The sequence below is a fragment of the Thermobia domestica genome, chromosome 11 (assembly GCF_964235325.1).
Source record: "Thermobia domestica chromosome 11, izTheDome1.hap1.1, whole genome shotgun sequence".
Lineage (NCBI taxonomy): Eukaryota > Metazoa > Arthropoda > Insecta > Zygentoma > Lepismatidae > Thermobia > Thermobia domestica.
The window spans coordinates 114,949,330-114,972,891 of NC_137464.1; the positions used below are offsets into that span (position 1 = coordinate 114,949,330).

Here is a 23,562-nt window from a genome sequence, read left to right on the forward strand (position 1 = left end):
GATTGACAGACAGGGGAACAGGCAATGGAAGGAGGGCGTTTGGGCCGCTGGGCAGACGGTCGGATGTAGTTACTTCTTTTTTTTAAATCTTGGCTTTACATATTGATCTTTTTTTTTTCTTGGGTGGCGTCGGATCGGGTGCATGGGATGTCTTACAGAGTCAATGCCAGTCAAGTCTAGAGATATCCCAATTAAGAGGCAGAAAGGTTTTACTCTGAACACACACACATCTATACGTAGACATATACACGTACGACACCACTTCCATGCACGCATACACACGTACATACGTATAAATATATTAAATTACACGTACCTCATCTAGTATACCAATAAGACCCCTTATATACAAATATATATTAGAGTAGTCCTTATTGTTAAACTTCTGAGTTTCTTTCAGTCTCATCCTCTAAACTGGTTCCATATCAAACCAAAGTAACCCATGAGAAAAATTAGCTCATTTGAATAATACACAGCAAAAATTGTGGTGTTGAAAGGACTCAATTAATCTACCACTGTTTCAACACCAACACCATCGCCTTCCTTATCTTGAAATATTTAAGAACAGACAGTGAGAGTGTATATTAATTGTTATTTTTCATATATGCAAAGCTTTACGTGGTATATTTGACATTTATAGCAATAAACGAACAACATATGATACTTCCTGATGGTGTTGACAACGTATGGTCTCAGGAAATTCACGTTAACTTGTACAGGAAATATCATACGTTTTTCATTTATTGCTTAAATGTAAAATATACTGCGTAAAACTTTACATATAGCAGAAATAACAACTAATATACACTCTCACTGTAGATTTTTAAAAGTTAGGAAGTCGATTGTGTTGGTGTTGAAATAACACCTTAACAGTAGTAGACAGATTGAGTCGTTTTAACATCATTGTTTGTAGTATACTATATGGTGCCCAACGCGACCTCGAGTTTCGAATGCCTTTATTATATATAATATGAAGAAAACGTAGCTATTAAGCTTGGAAAGACAATTGCAAGTTAATAAACATATATTGCCATGCGTTCCTTTAGTGGACAACATAAACGCATAAATTCCCTCCCTCTCTTCCCTGGTACCATACCCTCTAGCACGTCCCTCCCAACATTTGTAACACCCTCTCATTCGCTTTCCGCTAGATCCAGCTAATTCTCTCAATTTTTATCCACATCCACATTTCGAAAGAATCATGTCGTTTTTCATCACTTTTGCGCAATGTCTATGTTTCTGACCTATCCAGTACAATATTCCACACGAAGCATTTTTTGAGTTATTTTTTTTTAAAATTCTTTTTTCAAGGTCCCACAAAATTTTCTTCCTTCTAGAGACATTTTCGCCATTCCTATCCTAGCTTCTATTTCACCTTCACACTTCGTACCATCACTAATAATGCTACCTAGGTATTGAAAACTAGATACCTGTTCTACTTTTCCCCCTCCTACTTCTATATTTGCCACTGACCTCTTCGTCCCAGTCACCATGACTTTTGTCATTCTTCACAGCCCTTCCTCAAGTTTTCTAACATTTTATTGACTTCTTCAGATTCCGCCACATATCATCTGCAAACCGTATACAAATAATCATACTATCATCTACTGAAAACATTGTTAGGGTCGTCAAGTCTAGGAGGCTTAGATGGGCGGGTCATGTAGCTAGAATGGAAGAAAGTAGAGACGCTTTCAAAGTCTTGACTGGAAGACCAACCGGAAAACGACCATTAGGAAGACCTAGGCGCAGATGGGAGGACAATATTAAGATGGATCTCGCAGCGATTGGAATACAGAGTAGAAACTGGATGCAGTTAGCTAAGGATAGAAGTCAGTGGAGAGCTTTTGTGAACGCGGCATTGAACCTCCGGGTTCCATAGGCCATAGAGTTAGTTAGTTATCATCTACTGAAATGCCTTCTTGATTATGTAGGCTCTTTTTCACTATCTCTTCTAAATAGATATTAAATATTGATGGCGAGAGACAGCATCCCTATCGGACTCCCCTTCCAATTGTACTCTCCTCTGTTTTTTTTTTTTTTTTTTTTTTTTTTTTTTTTTTTTTTACTCTATTCTAACACTTACTTGTTGGTTCATGTATAAGTTTCTTATGTATATTCGATTTTTCTATTCCAACGCAACCTTCTTTAGAACTTCCAACATCAATTCCCAACTCACGCGATCAAAAGCCTTTTCTAGATAAGCAAATACCATATACAGCTCTGTACCTTTTTCTATAAACCTTTCACCGATCATCCTTCCGAATTGTTTCTATTCAACATTTTCTTTTAATCTCCCATACAACCTTCTGTTCAGAGTTTGAAGCAAAATTTTTGCTGCATAAGGTGTGAGACTAATAATTCTATAATCTTCATATCTCTCTGGGTTCGATTTCTTAGCTATCGATATCATGATCGTCTTCAGGAAGTATTTTGGCCACTCTCCTGTTTCATATATTTCATTGCAAGAACAATTCATTTTTGCCCTTGTCTCCCATAATTTTAATGAATTTGATTGGTATATTATCTATCGCGGTTGCCTTTCCATTCTTAATCTCGGATATAGTCTTTTCAAACTCATCCTCGGAGAATACTAAACCTTTTATCATCTTATTTAAAACAAAATTATTCAGTCACCACAATCTGTTTTACTTTACTAATTTAAAATCAACAAATTTATGGTGTAGAAACACATCTGGAACTGTTAATATGATAACAAACTAACTTTCAGATTAACTAGATTCATTTACTTTTTAGATATGGATTTTTTAACATATCTTATTTTTCATTTCTTCTTTTAAACTAAATAACTTGAAATAATATTTCAAAGATATTATTATTACCAGTTTCAGTACAACCAAATATGGGATTCACATGTCCATGCATGATCTAAGTTCATAAATACATGATTAAATTATCAACAGAAGTAATAGCAAAATTATATAAAACAACTTTAAACTTTAAAATTGAATAACTCTAATTAAGAAAACAAATAATCTTTGACTTGAACATGGTAAATATCTAGGAGTTGAAAAATCTCAAAGTTGACAAAGCATATATTAATTAGTAACACAAAATGGTAATTCACTTGATACGTTTTCTGCAACGGAATAATGCAATGGTCCGTAACAATATTGACCACCTATTAAATGATTAGGGATACATTTGAAATAAGTATGTGGTGAAAAGCTATCCCAAAACAGTGCGACACACGACCTCCTTTCTACTAAAATATTTGGACCTGAATCCAAGATGGCTGACATGACGGTACTATACAGTAATAGATACGGTTCTATCTTTATTATTCTTACTAATACATGGTGTTATCTCTTTAACCGTCCCAAAACTTAAAAAGCAAAACTTAAATTAACCTTGTTTCACATTGTATTCTCTAAGTGCTTTCGAACCTTAAGGTCCATTGGGGCACCATTTAATATTGTTCTATTGAGCTAATTTTTTTCGTGAGTTACTTTGGTCTGCTGTGGTACCATTTTACGGGGTGAGACTCAAAGAAACTCTGAAGTCGAAAAATAGAGACTACCCTGACACACACACACACACACACACACACACACACACACATACATACATACATATATATATATATATACGCTGGGGCTCTGTGGTAGAGCCCTTACCTGTGGTGCATGGTGTCTCTGTTTCGATGTTTTGATCCCAGCCAGGTAAGTTTGTGTGGAAAACTTGTCCGTGGGTTTTCTCGGGGTACCCTCGTTTCCTCCCACTTTCTCATTCCGCCACTTCTTCTATCATCATTCAATTATCTTAATCACTGTCTCCCTTAGCCTAAAACTCATAACGTAGGACGTTAACCTGAAATTTCTATAGTAAATCTACCCCTGTTAGACATTTACGGTTTGTAGAGTTTTTTTTACATACTTTTTTGTGGGAGGGGGTAATGTCCCACTTTATGCACCGAGGCTAGGGAAGATGATGGTTATGAGATGGATGATAATGGTGAAATGAAGACAGTGGGAGGAAACGGGAGAACTCTGAGAAAACCTATGCATACGGTGTTTGTCCATCACAAAGCCCATTTGGCAGGATTTGGAATTGAGTTAGGTACGCCATGCGCCAGAGGTTAGCGCTCTGTCACTGAGACACTGCAGCTTTTTTCTTACATACATTTACACAAGTATATTACACTGCTATTTCCAACTACGCGCACTCTAGCTCTTTAGATCGCAAGTAAGAGGGCATACCCAAGCTAACCAGAATTGCAACACAACACGCACGCGTTTTATAGTTACGGAACACACGCCACTAGCCAAGTGGCATCACCTGTGTGGAGTTGGAATTGTTTTTCCTTTGTGCTGCTTTGTGTGTTTCCCTGCTTGTGGCGTCCAGTGATTGTAATGTATGACCAAGAGGAGTGAATGGAGTGCCTGAAATTTTATCTTTGTTGGAGAAAACTGCAGTTGAGAGCTTTGTTATTCAGCAAATTAATAAGGAAATTCTTTGAATAAATCACAAGTTTACAAGTGTTTTCCGGTTCATAAATGGATATTTCAATTAAAGACTTGCCACGACTTGATCTATTTCTGTGGGCTCGCAAGGCCTTACTGTTAAGTTGCCATTCATCCACCTGAGCCTTTCATTTCGGCTACGCGTAGTCTCTTCTCTTGTTCCTTCTTGATTGCCCAAGTATCTGCTCCGTACAGCATTGCAAATCTCACTACGATCCTGTAGGGTCTTTCTTTAATCTTACACTTATTCTTTTATCACAAAGGAACCTGAGATTTTCCATCCTTATTCACCATGGAACCTAGATATTTAACTATACGGTATTTACTTCCTTTATATGCTGAGCTCTCATCTGTACGGTTTCCTCTCCATCTCCTCCAAAGTTGATATATTTAGTTTTCTTCCTACAGAATTTTAATCCTCTGTTCTCCAGAATATTTTCCACTTTTCTAGTTTCTCTTCTAACTCCTCTCTCTCGGTATTACATATGACAATTTCATCTGCAAACACATAACGCCAAGGTAACGCATTTCTAATATCTTCAGATACGACAACCAAAGCTAAGTTCAATATTTATGGGCTCAATAAAGATACTTGATGTAATCCGATTGATACGTATCCAATCTGCGTACCTACGCTGTTCTTGATCCTTGTTCTAGCGTTTTCATATATATATATATATATATATATATATATATATATATATATATATATATATATATATATATATATATATATATATATATATATATATATATATATAATTATATATATATCTTGGGCGAGGCAAACGTGCTTTTCTGGTACATCTCTAATTCTCATGCGTCTTCAGATCTGTTGACGTGATACTCGGTCCTAAAGCTTTCTCAAGGCCGATAAACAATATATATATTTCTTTTCTTAGTTTTTCCATCAGTTTTCTAATTGCAAAAATCGCATCTATTGTTCACCAGACTGGTATGAATCCGCACTGTTCCTCCTCTATCGATGTCTCCTCACGAAGCTGTCTCTCAATGATTTTCTTCCGAAACCTTCATTGTTTGGAACATCGAAAAGGGAAAAGCATCATAAAGTTGTGATTTATACGAAGCAATTTTCTTAAGTCCTTATCGAGGCATAACTATGGTCTCGGCTTAGTTTTTCCCAATAAAATCAATTTCAGACATCTTATTCCTTGTGGTCATACACAACAATAATCACAGGGCACCACGAGTAGGAAGACATACAATGCAGCACCAAAGAGGAACCACATTACAGAGTGATGCCACTCAAAACATTGGCGCGGGAACCGCAAGCTACAATGTCTAGCGGCACGTTCCGTAACTACAAAACGTATCCATACTGTGTTGTAATTCCGGTTATTTTTGTGTACCCTCTCCTATTGCTGATAGTTATATGAACAATTACACTGTCACACGACACCATACCTTACCTGTCTCTCCATATGTTATGTATATTTCTACATAGCTTATGGCATTTTTATCAGCGCCCTAACACTTGGTCTGATGCCTACATTTTCATCTGACCCGATATCCTATGGCCCAGATATCACTCCTGAAGTTTTTGTGCTCCTTTGTCTGTCTTCTCTCTATCTAGCCACTCTTTCAGCCACCCCAATGAAGCTGGTAGGAGAGAAGTCTCAAAGTTGGCCTGATTACTGAACTGGAAAGGAACATAGTGAATACTTTTTGAAGAAACTACGCATTTGAAGAAACTCAAGATGGAAAGTTCCCTTCTAACAAGAAGTTATGCAAGAAGATAATGAGATTTGTAATTTAAAGACCACTGAATACAGCTAAAGGAAATAAGAAGCATCTCAACAAATGATGACTAAAGGAGAGGGAAGAGTCCACTATCAGAGAAAGAAGAGTTGTATCAATAAACAGCACAACACAAACATTAATGTTGGATATATATTTTCCTGTCAAAAATATGAATTGCGCTTATATAAACGCTTGTGTTTTATAAATAAATGTAAATCTTTGCCTTCAATTCAATGGGTTTATTTTAATTTCGTCAGTAGTTTTCTTAATGTAGGCCTATGATTTTTTTTATAAGATATTCTTAAAGATGTTAAATACCTGCGCTATCTTTATTTTTAGTCTGTTGATTTATTTGGGGAATTATTATTATTATTATTTTCTTTGAAATTAATAGAAGTTTTAACAGTTTGACTTTATTGCTTCTTCAAATCTATTTGAATGTCTATATTTTGTAATTTATAATTTAAGTAGTTAATAATCAACAGGGATGGTTGCGAGCGAGTATTCTTTGAAACTCGAGTCGACTTGAAATAGACTTCTTTCAGCTCAACTCGAGAAAGCGGCTCGAAAAATTTTCTCCAACTCTACTCGAATTCAGGTCGAGCCAAATCGAGCTAAATCCTGTGTGTAATTTTAAGTACTACTTTAAAGTATTCTACATAGACAATATAATTATTGTCAGTGATATTACTACATTACTACTACTACTACTACTTTATATATATACATATTATATACATACATATTATATACATACATATTATAAACTTATACCATAGTTATTACCATTAAGGCTGAGACCTGCACGGTCAAATTTTTGAGCCGAAGCAGAAGCTTAACCCGGGTAATGATATCAACCAGCTTGGCTCGGTTCAGTTGAGCGAAAAACTCGAACCTGCTTGGGTGGGATGAGTCATCGACTCGGTTCAATTGAGCCGATGGCTCGAGCCGGCTTGGTTGGGATTAGCCACCGACTCGGCTCAGGTGAGCCATCGCCTCAAGCCAGCTCCGTTGAAACGAGTCCATCGGCTCAGTTCGACTCGGCTCAACTAAGCCGTTGGCTCGAACCACCTCGGCTGAAGTGAAGCATCAGCTCGGTTCGGTTCGGCTCGGTTGGTTGAGACTGTTGGCTCGTCGCACTTCTCGGTTCGCCTTGATAGTAAATGAGCTGTAGCCAAGCCACACGAACTGTTGACAAACTTAAACTCAAGCCGAGCAGTTTTAACAAGTTTAGCCAGCGCCCTATAACTTTTAACAATTTTTGGCTCGATCTCAGTAGTTTTTTGGCATCTAGTAAACAACGTTCCTAATTATATATTCATTACACGTAGAAAGCTAGTGTACTTTTTTGCATTGAAATATCAACTTGACTTTGGTATTAGACTTATATAAATACAGATTCATTTGCATACTTCGTACAACGTATAAGAGATAAGAAGCTCAAGTATAGTGTTGGAAGAAGAAAATCGACACGTGGAAGGCACTTACTCGAAAATTATTGATAAGTACTAACTTTGTAGTTTTCTTGTTTTATACTTGTTCATTTTTATATGTTCATGTAAAACATATGTAATTGTCAGGAGTATAAGGGAAAGGAAGTGTTTGTTTTTACCGAAATTGATTACAGATTTTCCGACAATGAAAACCATATTATTCGGTGTTCTTATATAAAATTATACATTAACTAAGGTATACTGTAATGTAATATGGAGGATACAGGGAATCTAGATTGTTCATTGCACCGGGACTCGAAATAAGATTCTCCCACTTGGAAAACTGTCCGCTAAACCTTTTGCTTGCGGTGCGCACTTGTTACTTATATGTAATTATAAATGGTATAAACTTTTTTGTGTAAGAACAATCTTATATTGAACAGAAAGTCAGCAGACCCACCAGGAGTCGAACGTGAGACCCTTACGTGGAAATTTTGTGCACTAAACATTTTGCTAAGTAGCATTTGTTACTTATATGTAGCTATAAAATGTGTAAGATATATAACAGGTATTTATAAAGTATATGTTAAGATGGAAGTTATATTGGCCAGAGAGCCATGACACTACCTGGAATCGAAGCAGGGATGTTTTACGCGTAAAACTGTTCACTAATTCTTTTTTATGCTTGCACTGGGGACTTTTCACTTATATGTACTTATAAACTTTAATGTGTAAGAACAAACTTTTATTGAACAGGGAGTCCGAGCCGGGAAGCAAATTTGTGTCTTTCACATCCAAAGCTAATGAGTTACATATATGGTTGGGAACATTAGTGTTACCTTGAATATTATTTTTGTTTCTGTAATTTGAAAAGTCGTAATACGGTAAGTAACTAATTGCACTTTTTCTTTTCTAGGTCGTGAAGCAAAGAGAAACTGTTGTAATTAATAGAAACACAGGAGAATAAAACTTATTTTCGTGAATTGTTTGCTGTTGAAATATAGCGGAGTTTGTTTTAGCGTAAAGGAATAATGGATTCACTGAAACTTTTGAATCTTAGTTGTATGAAATGTCGAAATATTGGATAATGTCCGTATATTGATATTGAATATTGAAGTATCGATATAAAAGTTATTACCAGTTTTACGTCCAACGAATATACCGGCTAAGCTAAAGGAATCGGTTAAATAAGGTGCTCATTTATAAATTACTAAAGTGAAGAAAGTAGGAGGAAACGGGAGGACTCCAAGGAAACCCACGTACACGGTATTTGTTTACCACAAAGCTCACTTGGCGCAAGCTGGGATCGTACCAAGGACTTCATGCACCACAAGTGAACGTTGTACCGTGTACCCACAACAGCCCTTCTTTGTATTATATTTTCGGATAAAGGAGAGAGATGAATAGAGTACGCATTTATAATTTGGTAGAACGAGGTTGTAGAGGGAAAGGGAAGAACTCCAGACACAATGTTTTAAACTAGAAATACACTGAATGAGCGAAAGCATTTCGTTTCAGAAGTGACATTTTTATGATCAGCGCTATTTGATGTTTGTGAACACTGGCGCAAATGCCGGGGGGACGAGGGGGACATGTCGCCTAATCTTGAACCTGGAGGGGACTGTCCCTTTCAATAATCTGACCTAAAAGTGCTTTTTGGGATAAGTGTGATGATTTGTGTCCAACTGCCACAAAGGAATGAAAGATGAAATTGATTTCTCTTGGCTTGTCCATTTTTAAAAGGAATCGTATTCTGTACTATTTCAAACTGAACTTCGTGCTGTAGCGCGTTTAGTAGTCTCATCAATATGTATTAATTTCACTTACGTTACTTAGGCACAAATTGCAATAAATGCCAGAGGAGGATATCATGCTAGAAAGTTCTCTCAGCTGTAGGTACGGGCACAAATTCCGGGGAAATTGGGAGATACGTCTCCCCGACATTGAAACTCGGGCTCTCCCAATAATCCGATATGAAAAGTGCTTTTTGCAGATAAGTGTGATAATTTGTGTCCGATTGCCACAAAGGAAAGTGAGATGAAATTTGTTTCTCTTGGCTTTTCCATTTTTAATGAAAATGAAGGCAAGTGACTGTGCGTGACGTAACCTGATATGAAATCTTATCTCCTCCTCTCCCCTACGCCCTAGCACACGAAGAGTACATACACTATTCAATGTCAGTAGAACCCATCTTTTTAGTAAATGCGCATTTAATCTATTTGTAGTATCAGCCTAGGCATCTACTCATGCTTCGTAAGCTAACTAACTCTATAGCCTATGGAACCCGGAGGTTCAATGCCGCGTTCACAAAAGCTCTTCACTGACTTCTATCCTTAGCCAACTGGACCCAGTACCTACTTTGTATTCCTATTTTTGCGAGATCCATCTTAATATTGTCCTCTCATCTGCGCCTAGGTCTTCCTAATGGTCGTTTTCCGATTGGTCTTAACGCTAACACTTTGAAAGCATTCCTACTTTCTTCCATCCTGACTATATGTCCTGCCCACTTATCCTCCTAGACTTGATGACCACAACAATGTTTGGTAAGCAGTATAATTTATGTAGTTCCTCGTTATGAGCATTCTGTTCTCAAATACTTTCAGTCTATGTTCTTCCCTCAGAGTAAACGACCATGTTTCGCAACCATACAGGACAACAGGTATGATTATCGTTTTATATATTTTAAGCTTCAAATTCCTCGACAGAATTCGCGACAAGAGATTTTGAACTGAATAATAACACGAATTCCCTGTTTTTAGTCGAATTTTAATTTCTTCGTGAATATGATTTTCGTCTGTTATATTGATCCTAGATATTTGAAAGTATCCACTTTATCAAAAGTATTATTTAATATTTTAACGCATTCATAATTTGCCGTATTACGATTCCGACGCACTTCCATGTATTTATTTTTCTCTGCATTTACTTCTAAACCCTTGTTCCTGCAAACGTTTAATAAGACCTATGCATTTATTTCTATTGTTCTTCTATCATCCCGTACTAAATTTACATCATCAGCGTACGCATAACCTGGTGAACAAATGGTGAGCTCTAGGCCTGCTTGCTATATTTGATTTTCCTTATAGCGTATTCCAGGACAAAGTTGAATAATAATGGCGACAACGCATCTCCTTGTTTCAGGCAATTCTCAACGTGAAAGCTCATGCCCCTAATTTTCCTATCCCGACTTTACTTTGGGATTCATTTAAAAATACCTTAAATGATCTAATCAGCTTTCTCGATATTCCAAATTCTGTAAGAACGCTCTACAATGTTTCTCTCCTAACCGAGTCGTAAGCTTTTCTAAAATTAATAACTAGTTGATGTACCGGGGTATTGTATTCCCACTTCTTTTCGAGTATTTGTCGAATGGTAAATATTTCGTCGATAGTTGATCGACTTCGTCTAAATCCACACTGATAATCTCCAATAATTTCATCTGCGTATTGCGTCAATCTTGCTAATAGAATATTTGAAAGGATTTTATAGGATGTTGACAGAAAAGAGATGCCTCGATAATTATTACAGTCAGTTTTTTCGCCTTTCTTGTGGATTGGAACAATGATTGATTTTTCCATTCTTGTGCCAATTCCACCTTGTTGTATATAAGGAGAATGAATTTGTGTATCTTGTTCCACAATTTTTCGCCTCCATCTAAAATGAACTCAGCTGGAATTTCGTCTACACCCAGAGATTTGTGTTTCTTTAATTTCTTTACAGCGATTTCTACGTCTATTCGGTTGGGTTCTGGAATATAAGGTTCTGCTCTGTCTATGTCCCTTTCTCCACGCGCATTAGTTTTTGGCTGCATGTTAAGCAAATCGTCAAAGAAATCTTTCCATCTATTTAAAATGGTATTTGTGTCAACGAGAACTGTTCCATCAGCTTTCTTTAATATAAGCACGAGGTTGATAGCCTTCCTTAAATTTTTTGATTCCTTTATACATGTCCCGAATGTTTTTATCTTTACTATTATCTTCAAGTTCCTAAATTTTAGCTAAACTTTTATTTATCAAAGTTCCTAAATTGATAAACTTTCTTAAATTGGTTGATTCCTTTATACATGTGTGAGGAGCCGCGGTGGCTCAGTGGTAGAGTGTTCACCTCTGGTGCCTGGGTCCCTGTTTTTATCCCTGCCTCCGCCAAGTAAACTTTGTGGTGGACAAACACCGTGTGCGTGGGTTTCCTCTGGTTTCTCCCGTTTTCTCCCACTTTCTTAATTCCACCATTTCATTCATTACTCATCATCACCGTCTCCTTTAGCCTAACAGGCATAACCGTGGGACCGGCATACATAGTAGTAAAGAACGAATATGTAGTAACAGGTAGTGTACGTTAGGGACAACTTTGACATTATTTAAACAGTGTAGGTAGTAACACTTTTTAAGGCAATAAGAGATGGACAATTATCCGACAGCGCAGATAGTTACATTAATGGTGTGCTCGGTTTATTAAGATTATACTTATATGTAGATGGAAACAATTGCTTTAAATAAGAGATACCACTTTGAACGTATAGTTCTGTTAAATTACTTTACTCTAGACTTAACATTAAGTACAAGGTAACTAACACCATTGGCAATAACGATTAGCATCACTGTGAACTATGGGAATTAACGTGTTGAAGAGACCGAGGCGTTTTGTACATATAATTATGAGTATGAATATTGATTTTGTCACCTAGAAGATTATGCAACCGACAATTTAATAATCTTTTGAGGGTTGCATATGGTAATCACAGACAGCCTGATACAATTTTGTATTTTACTTGAAGTGTAACAAATATTCGTTTGTACTGAAAGGGTATTCTATTTTATACTTGTTGTTTCTAAGTTAGAAAACAAGAAAATATTCTTTCAATGGTGTTACGGCCGCTAGAAGAGAAATAATTTAATACTTTCTATTACGGGTAATAGCTAACATGCCCTTTCTTTTCCAGTTGAAATAGGTGTTTGTCACTTTAGATTTCAATAATAAAAACTATTTTGAATTTTGATAATTTTAAACTTTATTGTAATTGTTACAAGAGCCTTAGGAAATAGTATTTTAATGTGTTAGTTATTTGCATATATAGAGTAGACATATTTGTGAGTGAACACATGACATACGGTTATAACAGATCAAAAGTGTCGTACTTACGAAATTAGATCTTCCGAAACCTTAAGGAGATTATATTGTACAGTTTGCACTTATTGAATTAAATTTGACAACTTATGACGAACTGTTGTCTTGGTCTTTCAACATTGCAATTGCATTGGATCGAAATAATGAACTTACTATTTTTGGAAATTTGTTAGTTACTGTTTAATTGGCTTTTTGATTGATTGGGGGAGGGCTGTTGTTTATAGTGGAATTTGAACCATTACTATTTGTTGTAACGAGAAAGTATGTCTATTGGGAAGTGTGGACTTTTTTTCACGCAGATGAAAAGTAAGCTGTGTTCAAGATAGCATTACGAAAACGAATGTTTTGCACAAGGAATTGAATTACTATTGCTCACATCAAGATCCGTTTTAACTGTACTTGGAACTTTCGGTTGATAAATAAATTAGTAAATTATATTTTCAACTGGTGTTAAGAAGATTCTATTTCGTATTAGGTTAATGACTACATGTATGGATTGATTTTTAATTGTATGTTTATATAACACCAAGGTTATAAAGAACGGTATAATAACAGTTATATGTGTTCCGAACCACAATAGTGACAACTCCAATGCAGTTGGTGGATATATGAACTGTTATGGAAGATTAATTCCCATAGTATATAGCATTTCTTTTATATTATGCAAGATAACTGTATTATGAGATCACGAGTGTTTTATGGATAATAACCTGATATAATGCCGTACACGTCAGTTTTCGGGCACAGTGAAGTATTGATCTGCTTACCTCTGTTTCACACTATTATTATAGGTTACAAGTTAACGAAACATCTAGTTAGCAGTTTGAAGAACACCCCATAGTATATTATTTCGTAATTGAGATATTCAATTACTTGTAAGTTTTCAGCGGTGGAAAGTAATATTTAAATGTTTAAAAATAGATTACAATTGTAAGTTCAATTGATGCGATTACATTCATATTTAATTTGAAAACTGAGTATTTAAAATTTGTTAGTTTTTTATGTATACAGGCAAATGTTTCTATTCATACTATTTAAAAGTAATCATAATACAGTTTTCTAATGAAAAGTTTATCAGGAAAGTTAAAAACAATATGTAGTATAATTTCCTGCTAAAATAAACTTTCTGAAATTTAGTTTGACAGAAAACGTTAGTAACAAAATATATAGTAAAATAAATTAATGCAAATTTACCTTGCATACTAGTGTAACAAGACAGTTTTTGCGTTTTAGTGTACTAGAAATGTTAAGAAAAAATGTATAGTATTATTCCAGCTAGAAAAAATGTGTTTGGAACTCAACTTTGCTCACAGATTTGCTCTGATGCGATGAATGGACATATTATCATCGTGGAATATGCTATCATTATTCGAAAACAACATTTGGATTAGTAGATGCACGTGTCCCACTAAAATGGACATAACCACATGCACTGACGCAGCCGGTAAGCGTTAGCGCAGGATTTACTGAAAATTATGCTTTTCTGTAGCACATCACAGAGTCGATGCCATTTTCTATGGTTGAACAGAGACAACGCGAATCGTATTCTTTTAGGGAGTTTACTATAAATAAACAAGACTTTGAAATAAGGTGAACAATGAATCGTCCGATTATATTACAGAATTTCAATCATAATCGGCGGCCCACTTTTGTGTTTCCGGCTATTCTATAGCACATCACAGAGTCGATGCCATGTTTTATGGTTGGACGGAGACAACGCGAATCGTATTCTTTTACGGAGTTTACTATAAATAAACAAGACTTTGAAATAAGGTGAACAATGAATCGTCCGATTATATTACGGAATTTCACTCATAATCGGCGGCCCACTTTTGTATGTCCCCCGCACTATTGGACCTTTGCTAAAGCGAGATGGTTCATTATTAACGATTTTGTCATTGTAATTTAAATTCTTATATTCTTGTCACGTCATACACGATAGATAAGAGAGTGTGAGGGAGGTAACACGTGAGTTGATTTCATTTAATTCCACCAAGCTGCAGGGTGGATTTAGTGACAATTCGCCTTAAATACTTAGCAGAACTTGTCACTGAAGATTTTCTTCCGACCACTCTTTCTCTTCGTTGATGTGGTTTTGTTGTGAACGTCTTAAACCATCATAGCCTTCAACACATTTACTTCTTTGATAATAGAATTTAGCTTGCACACTATCGTTCTACTGCTTCTAACATAGGACAGGGATTATTCTAATACACAACAACCACAAGAGCCCAGGGGATACGTTTAAGGACTGGCCGTTTTTAACCTTGACATCTGATGTGCTTCGAAGTCCAGGTATTTTCATTGAACTGATATAGACTTGTATGTTTGCTGAATTGTTTTCTGACACTACATTTGGTTAGACTACATTCAATTTGTTCAAAGTGTGTTATCCACTTGGCCGAAAAGTATTATTTTATATTTAACGCATTCATAATTTGCAGTATTACGATCTCGACGAACTTCCATGTAGTTGTTTTTTCGCATTAAGAGTAAAACTCACGTCCTTGCAATCAATTAATAAGATGTAACTATCAATATACCGGTACAATTCTATCTTTGAAATACCTGTTTTCGATTATTTGAGAAATTGAATTAGTGCAACTTGTACATTACTCGTTTTAATTATGATTTTTTTCAGGCTCCGAACATACCATATATTAATCATTAAATAATACATATTGAAGTTTTAGGTTTAGTTTTACGATTTCTTCTGGTAACAATAAAATTCTTACTTCAGGCCGATTGATGAAAGTAGGAGGAAATGAGAGAATACCAATGCGCATAATGTAAATTAACTCAAAGATCATCAGGTGAGAGTTGGGATCGAACCAGAAAGTCCCTACGCGTGAGAAGTGGATGATTTTGAAGGCAATGAAGAATAGTTCATAATACTACAGTAGTATCAATATCTGTTTGAGATTCATAGTATAGTATGTGATAGGTCACATGAATTTTATTTTCTTCTTTTCGGACTAATCTTTGAGGACCAGAAGGATACATTTGAAGAACTACCTATGGTCCACGGATCACAGTTTTAATGTCACACACTTTGAACAGATTGAATGTAGTCTAACCAAATGTAGTGTCAGAAAACAATTCAGCAAACATACAAGTCTATATCAGTTCAATGAAAACACCTGGACTTCGAAGCACATCAGATGTCAAGGTTAAAAACGGTTTGGGTACAAAACCTCGCGGCGACAACCTCGCGGACCAAAACCTCGCCTGGCCAAAACCTCGCCTCCCAAAACCTTGCGGCCCAAAATCTCGCCAGGCCGAAACCTCGCCTGGCCAAAACCTCGCCGCCCAAAACCTCGCGGGACAAAATCTCGCCGGGTCAAAACCCCGCCTGGCCAAAACCTCGCCGCCCAAAACGTCGCGGGCCAAAATCTCGCGGGGCCAAAACCTCGCCTGGCCAAAATCTCGCGCCCCAAAATATCGCCATACCCAAAATCTCGCCTGACCAAAATGTAAATGTTCCAACAGATGATAAGGATGACGGTATAAAAGACGCTGTTTCAGAAGAAGTATCATGGGTATTTGACCAAGTCCCGCGATACCATATGAAAATTCTATTTCTGTATTAGAGGATTTCAATGTGAAGGTAGGGCGACAGGATGTTTTTAAACTGGTTATAGGGAAAGAAAGTCTGCATAAGGAAAGTAATGACAACTAACGAGGTTAGTTTCGTGAACTTTGGAACATCCAAAATATTAAAATTTTAACAAAAATCTAATAATATTTATGAAAGTATGAAATAATATATGAGTTTTTACGACGTCCCTTGATTATGTCCTATAGGTTAAAGGAGACGTTGATGATCAGGATGAAGTAAATGATCGATTAAAGAAAGTGGGAGGAAACGGGAATAACCCGAGAAAGCCCACGCACACGATGTTTTGTATCTTATTATTATTATTATTATTATTATTATTATTATTTGTAATGTGGAATTGCATATTAGGAAACACATTGGGTAAATTTTAAAGGAAAGTTTCATTCACGGCAAGGTTTTGGCCCGGCGAGATTTTGTCCCGCGAGGTTTTGGGCGGCGAGGTTTTGACCACGCGAGGTTTTGGGCGGCGAGGTTTTGGCCACGCGAGGTTTTGGCCCGGCGAGATTTTGTCCCGCGAGGTTTTGGCCGGCGAGATTTTGGACGGCGATGTTTCGGCCGCGAGATTTTGTCCGTATACCGTTAAAAAAGGCCAGTCCTTAAACGTATCCCCTGGGCTTTTGTGGTTGTTGCGTATTAGAATAATCCCTGTCCTATGTTAGAAGCAGTAGAACGATAGTGTGCAAGCTAAATTCTACTAGCAAAGAAGCAAATGTGTTGATAGCTATGATGGTTTAAGACGTTCACAACAAAACCACATCAACGAAGAGAAAAAATGGTCGGAAGAAAACCATCACTGACAAGTTCTGCTAAATATTTAAGGCGAATTTCCCTGCAGCTTGGTGGAAATAAATGAAATCAACTCACGCGTTACCTCCCACACACTGTCTCACCTATCGTGTATGACGTGACAAGAATATAAGAATTTAAATTACAATGACAAAATCGTTAATAATGAACCATCTCGCTTTAGCAAGGGTCCAATAGTGCGGGGCACATACAAAAGTGGGCCGCGATTATGAGTGAAATTCTGTAATATAATCGGACGATTCATTGTTCAACTTATTTCAAAGTCTTGTTTATTTATAGTAAACTCCCTAAAAGAATACGATTCGCGTTGTCTCCGTCCAACCATAAAACATGGCATCGACTCTGTGATGTGCTATAGAACGGCATGATTTTCAGTAAATCCTTTGCTAACGCTCACCGGTTGCGTCAGTGCATGTGGTTTTGTCCATTTTGGTGGGACATGTGCATCTACTAATCCAGATGTTGTTTTCGAGTAATGATAGCATATTCCACGAGATAATATGTCCATTCATCGCATCAGAGAAGTTCTGTGAGCAAAGTTGAGTTCCAAACACATTTTCTCTTAACATTTCTAGTACACTAAAATACAGAAACTGGCTTGTTACAGCAGTATATAAAGTAAATTTGCATTAATTTATTTTACTATAATATTTTGTTACTAACTTTTTTGTAAAACTAGATTCCAGAAAGTTTTTTTTTGTTTTAAGCAGGAAATTATACTACATATTGTTTTTTTTAATTTTTCTGATTAACTTTCCTCTCCTTTAAAAACTTTATTATGAATACTTTTAAAATAGTATGAATAGAAACATTTGCTTATATATATAATAAACCAACAAACAAACAAACTTTAAAGTAATACTCCGCGTTCAAACTAAATATCAAAGTAATCGTACCAATTGAACGTATAATTGTAATCTATTTTTAAACATTTAACAGAGTTAAATATTACTTTCCGCCGTTGAAGACTTACAAATATCTGAATTGGTCAATTACGAAATAATATACTATGGTGCGTTCTTCAAACTGCTAACTAGATGTTTCATTAAATTGTAACCTACAATAATAGTCTACAACAAAGGTAAGTAGCCCAATACCTCACTGTGCCCGAAAGCTAATACGTACGGCATTATATCAGGTAATTGATCATAAAACACTCGTAGTCTCATAATACAGTTCTCTTGCATAATATAAAAGAAATGCTATATGCTATGAGAATTAATTTTCCATAACAGTTCATATACCCAGCAACTGTATTGGAGTTGTCCCTATTGTGGTTCGGAACCCATATTACTGTTAATATATCGTTCTTTATAACCTTGTTGTTATATAATACAAAACTAAAATATCAATCCAAACAGTAGTCGATAACCTAATACAAAATAAATCTTCTCAACGCAGTTTGAAAATATACTTTACTAATTTACTTATCAATCAAAAGTCCCAGGTACAGTTAAAATGGATCTTAATGTGAGCAATAGTAATCCAATTCCTTGTGCAGACATTCGTTTTCGTGATGCTATCTTGAACACAGGCTACTTCTCATCTGCGTAAAAGAAAGTCCACACTTCCCAATAGACATGCTTTGTCGTTACAACCATTAGTAATGGCTCAAATTCCACTTTAAACAATAGCTCTCCCCCAATCAATCAATCAAAGAACCAGCAAAATAGTAACTAAAAAAATTCCAGAAAACAGTAAGTTCAGTATTTCGATCCAATACAATTGCAATGGATAAAAGAGTAAGACAACAGTTCGTCTTAAATTACCAAATTTAATTCAATAAGTGCAAACTGCACAATATAATCTCTTTAAGGTTTAAGAAGATCTAATTTCGTAAGTACAACAGTTCTGATCTAAGAAGATCTAATTTCGTAAGTACAACAGTTCTGATCTGTTATAACTGTATGTCATGTATTCACTAACAAATATATCTACACTGTATATGCAGATAACTAAAACATTAAAATACTATTTCCTTAAGCATTTGTAACAAATACAATCAAGTTTAAAATTATCGAAATTCAAAATAGTTTTTATTATTGAAGACACCTATTTCAACTGAAAAAGGACATGTTAGCTACTACCTGTAATAGAAGATATTACATTATTTCGCTTCTAGCGACCATAACACCATTAAAAGGATAGTTTCTTGTTTTTCTAACTTAGAAACAACATCTATAAATAAAATACCCTTTTAGTTCAAACATATTCATTACACTTCAAATAAAATACAAAATCGTATCAGGTTGTCTGTGAATATCATATGCAACTCTCAAACAGTTATGAAATGATAATTGCGCAATCTTCTAGGTGGCAAAGTCAGACTCATTATTATGTATTACAATATTCATACACAATATTCTATACACAAAATATATCGGTCTCTCATTCACACTAAATCCTATAGTTTAATCAGGCTAATAGTTGCCGTCAATTGTGTTGCTGCTTGCCTTCTACCTGACGCTGTAAAACAATTTCACTAAATTATAGTGTTCCAAGTGGTGTCCCTTATTATAAATCATTTGTTTCAATTTGTATATTTAAGCTAATCATAATAAAAAAAACAAACGCACTATCAATGTCTACCTACACTGTTTAGACGATGCTAAAGTGTTCTGACGTGCATTATTGTTATTACATATATCTCCTTTACTCATCTACTATTTTTATACGCATAGTCGCTAATGAAATCTCGGTGGAAAATAATTATTGGTTTTCAGTGTTAAAAGAAATATCCTTCAGTCAAGCAATCAACTTCAATAATATAAGACAACTTATTATTTTCAATCCATTTCCTTCAACTTAATGTATTATGTATACAGATACATACAATTCTAATTGCATATTTCATCCGTGAAGTGTACCATATCACGTTTGCAACATTGCTTACCTACAATACGTTTCTTTCCTTAAAAAAAGTTTGGTACCAAATCTTCGTAAACAGTAAATAGTACAGTCCATAAAAATAAGTCAGTTCTAAAACGAAATGCTTTCGCTCATTCAGAGTGTATTTCTATTTCAAAACAATATGCCCGGAGTTCTCTGGTTTCCTCTTACATTCTCGTTATAAATGCGTACTTTATTCATCCCTTTTCTTTATCCGAAAATATAATCGTGAAAAAGTAAATTCAAATACAACAAGAGTCGCAGTACTCAGCGGTAGAGTTCATTTCTTGTGCAGGGGTCCGTGGTTCGATCCCAGCTCGCGCCGTGTGGACTTTGTACTGGACAAACGCCGTGCTCGTGGGTTTTCTCGGGATTTTCCCGTTTCCTCCCACTTTCTCCATTCCACCATTTCATTCATTTCTCATCATCACCGTCTCTTTAGCCTAACCGGCATAACCGTGGGACGTAAAACTGAAAGATTTTATTTCACTTTTCAAAATACAAACACACACGTATCTTTACGTCAAACTATAATACATAGGATTTACACAATCAGTAAGAAATGAATGTTTTCATTCTTCATAATATTTCTTATTAACTATTTGTGCATTTCAGTACAGTTCAATAATGAAATATTTTAATCAGAATATCCCACTACTCCAGTTCATATGTAACATATATTTCCTAACGGACAAAGAAAAATATAAAAATCTGTTTCTTCCGCTGTAGTTTAAAGGTCAAACAAACACCCACACACACACACAAAGAGAAATAAGACCCTTGCTACATGTTACAGAAAACAGAATCAGCTGTCCTTGCTACTATATAATCGTTTTCTTAATATATATAACTAAGCGACTATGGTGGTACAATGTCATGAATCCATATAAATTACATTCTACATATTTCAAAGATGTAAGTTTCCCCTCAAAACAATATGAAACAAGAAAAATTAACGTAAAACCATCGGTGATCTTAATCAGTTGCGCCAAAGAAATAAAAGTAAAAGGCATTTTTCATCCCCCTCTTTCCGCTTGCTTGTTCATCGCTTATAAAATTCAATCACGTTTTTTCCTCTCTTCCAACCAAGAAAGGAGAACTGCTATGATGCATCACGTTAAAACAATACAGTTGAGTATTGTGTTAAATATGTATAATTATTCAAAAATACTATTTTTAGATAAGTTCTATCATTTCACGCAACAAAATAAATTTGGAATTCCGTAAAAACACAAAATCTGTTATTTCCTACCAGAACTTACAAAACTATAACTTCTTCTCCACTAATGTATATTAAACTATATAAAACCGTATTTATATAAAAATATATCCCAGTTAATATATATGTTTCCAGTACCTTCGGTTGTGCGGTAACAACTGACAAAATAACTTTTCTGTTCCCTCGATAAAATATCAATGTTTCCAATTTGGGCTGTAAAAACTGTTTCCGGTAGCAAAGATTTCGGGGTCACCTCCGGCAATGTTGAAAACTCTGTCCCTGGCAAAAATGAAGAATCTGTGAAATCACTTTCACCTCTTGTACTAAGATCCAAAGGTTTCAATAAATCCATGTTTTAAAACCAATCTATAACGACTTTAGCCTAAAAACACCGCTATCTATCAACAGCAAACAATTCACGAAAATAAGCTATATTCTCCAGTGTTTCTATTAAGTTTTTTTTATTTCCTTCACCACCTAAAAAGAACAATAAAACAAATTGAGAATTAATTATTTGCTGCATTACGATTTCCAATTACAAAATATAAGTATAAAGTCTCCCTTTTAACTTTTTGTTTTAATCACTACTACTACATTTCATCCTAGATAATATGTTCCAACAATCTCGGGTCTATTTTTATTGTATCAGCTTTCGGCACAAAAACCCTTAAATTCGATCTGCGGTAACGTTAAACGTTCTGTCCCCATATAACCTCGTTGTTACACTAGCGTTTATAAAACGGAACACAAAAGTTTATAATAATAATAATAATAATAATACTTACCAAATGTTAGTTTATCTCTGTTTACAGTTGAAATCTAGGTCTTCTGTCGCTCTCTGCTTTTTTCTCACTTCTATCACTTTCTATTTGCTTCAGCGCCTAGAACAAAAAAACTGCAATTAGTTACCGTATTACGACTTTTCAAATTACAAAAAGCATAATATTCAATGTAGCACTAAGGTTCCAACCATATTGGTTTTGCATGTAAGAGAGTCATGATTCGATTCCCGGTGTGGATTCTGCTAACTACCTATCCAATATAAGTTTGTTGTCACACAGTAAAATTTATACCATTTATAACTGAAAAGTCTACAGTGCAAGTATAAAAAAGGATTAGCGTACGGTTTTCCACGTGGAAAATCTTGGTTCCAGTCCCGGCAGTGTCATGGCTTCCTACCCAATATAACTTCCTTCTTAACATATACTTTATAAATACCAGTTATACGTCTTACACAATTCATAGATACATATAAGTAACAACACCTACTAAGCAAAAGGTTTATAGTACGGTTTTCCACGTGGAAGAGCCCTGGTTCGATTCCCGGTGTAATGAATAATCTAAATTCCCTCTACCCTACATATTACATTATACTATATCTTAGTCAAGTTATAATTCCATAAAAGTACACCGAGTCATATGGTATTCACTGGCGGAAAATCTGCAATCAATTTCCGATTAAAACAAACACTTCTTTTCCCTTATACTCCGGACAATTATAATATGTTTTACATATATTTCATTTCCAATGTCACTTCCCATATAAAAATAAACAAGTATAAAACAATAAAACTACAAAGTTAGTACATACCAATAATTTTCTTTTCCAGTGCCTTCTACGTGTCAATTTTCTTCTTCCAACACTATACTTGAGCTTCTTATCTCTTATACGTTATACGAATCATGCAAATGAATCTGTATTTATATAAGTCTAATACCCTTGAGAAAAATCTGAAAACTTCGAGACTTTTCTTTCCCCTATTCCAACGATATTAACCTTGAGAAAAAATTTGGTACCTTCCAGCATTTTCTTTCATCCAATCCAACGACCAATATCCGCTGCCGTGTTACATGTCATGCATATAAATGTATCAAACAATATATTACCTTGTTATACGTGTGTGATCTGTATATTTTATTTCCTAAAGGTCTTTTTTTATATTCTGCTTGTCCAATTAGCATTTCTTAACCATTTTAAGAATGGAAATAATTTATTATACGTCATGTTCTCTTTTCCATATACAAAGCTGCGTAATTAATAGCTGTATATATTATCGTATTTCTTCTGTGTCGTTTACAAGATCATTAATATGCGGAGGAAGGTGTATCAATTATTCAAACTGTCGACCGCCCGTGCAGAGGAACTGCTACAATATCAAAAATCTCCTTCACTCATGAATATTCATGATTGAGAAGGAGATGGTAACTACCTACTGTCCTTGCCTCCTA

At 35.4% G+C, this 23,562-nt stretch overlaps 1 long non-coding RNA gene across 1 annotated transcript; it reads right to left on the reverse strand.

Moving 5' to 3' along the window:
• Positions 1-6,019: 6,019 nt before the first annotated feature.
• Positions 6,020-23,028, reverse strand: LOC145663651 (uncharacterized). The gene is made up of 3 exons (XR_014127213.1): positions 22,925-23,028; positions 22,119-22,214; positions 6,020-6,141 (listed from the first exon to the last, which is right to left on the reverse strand). It is a non-coding gene; the product is annotated as an uncharacterized LOC145663651 (long non-coding RNA).
• Positions 23,029-23,562: the final 534 nt, after the last annotated feature.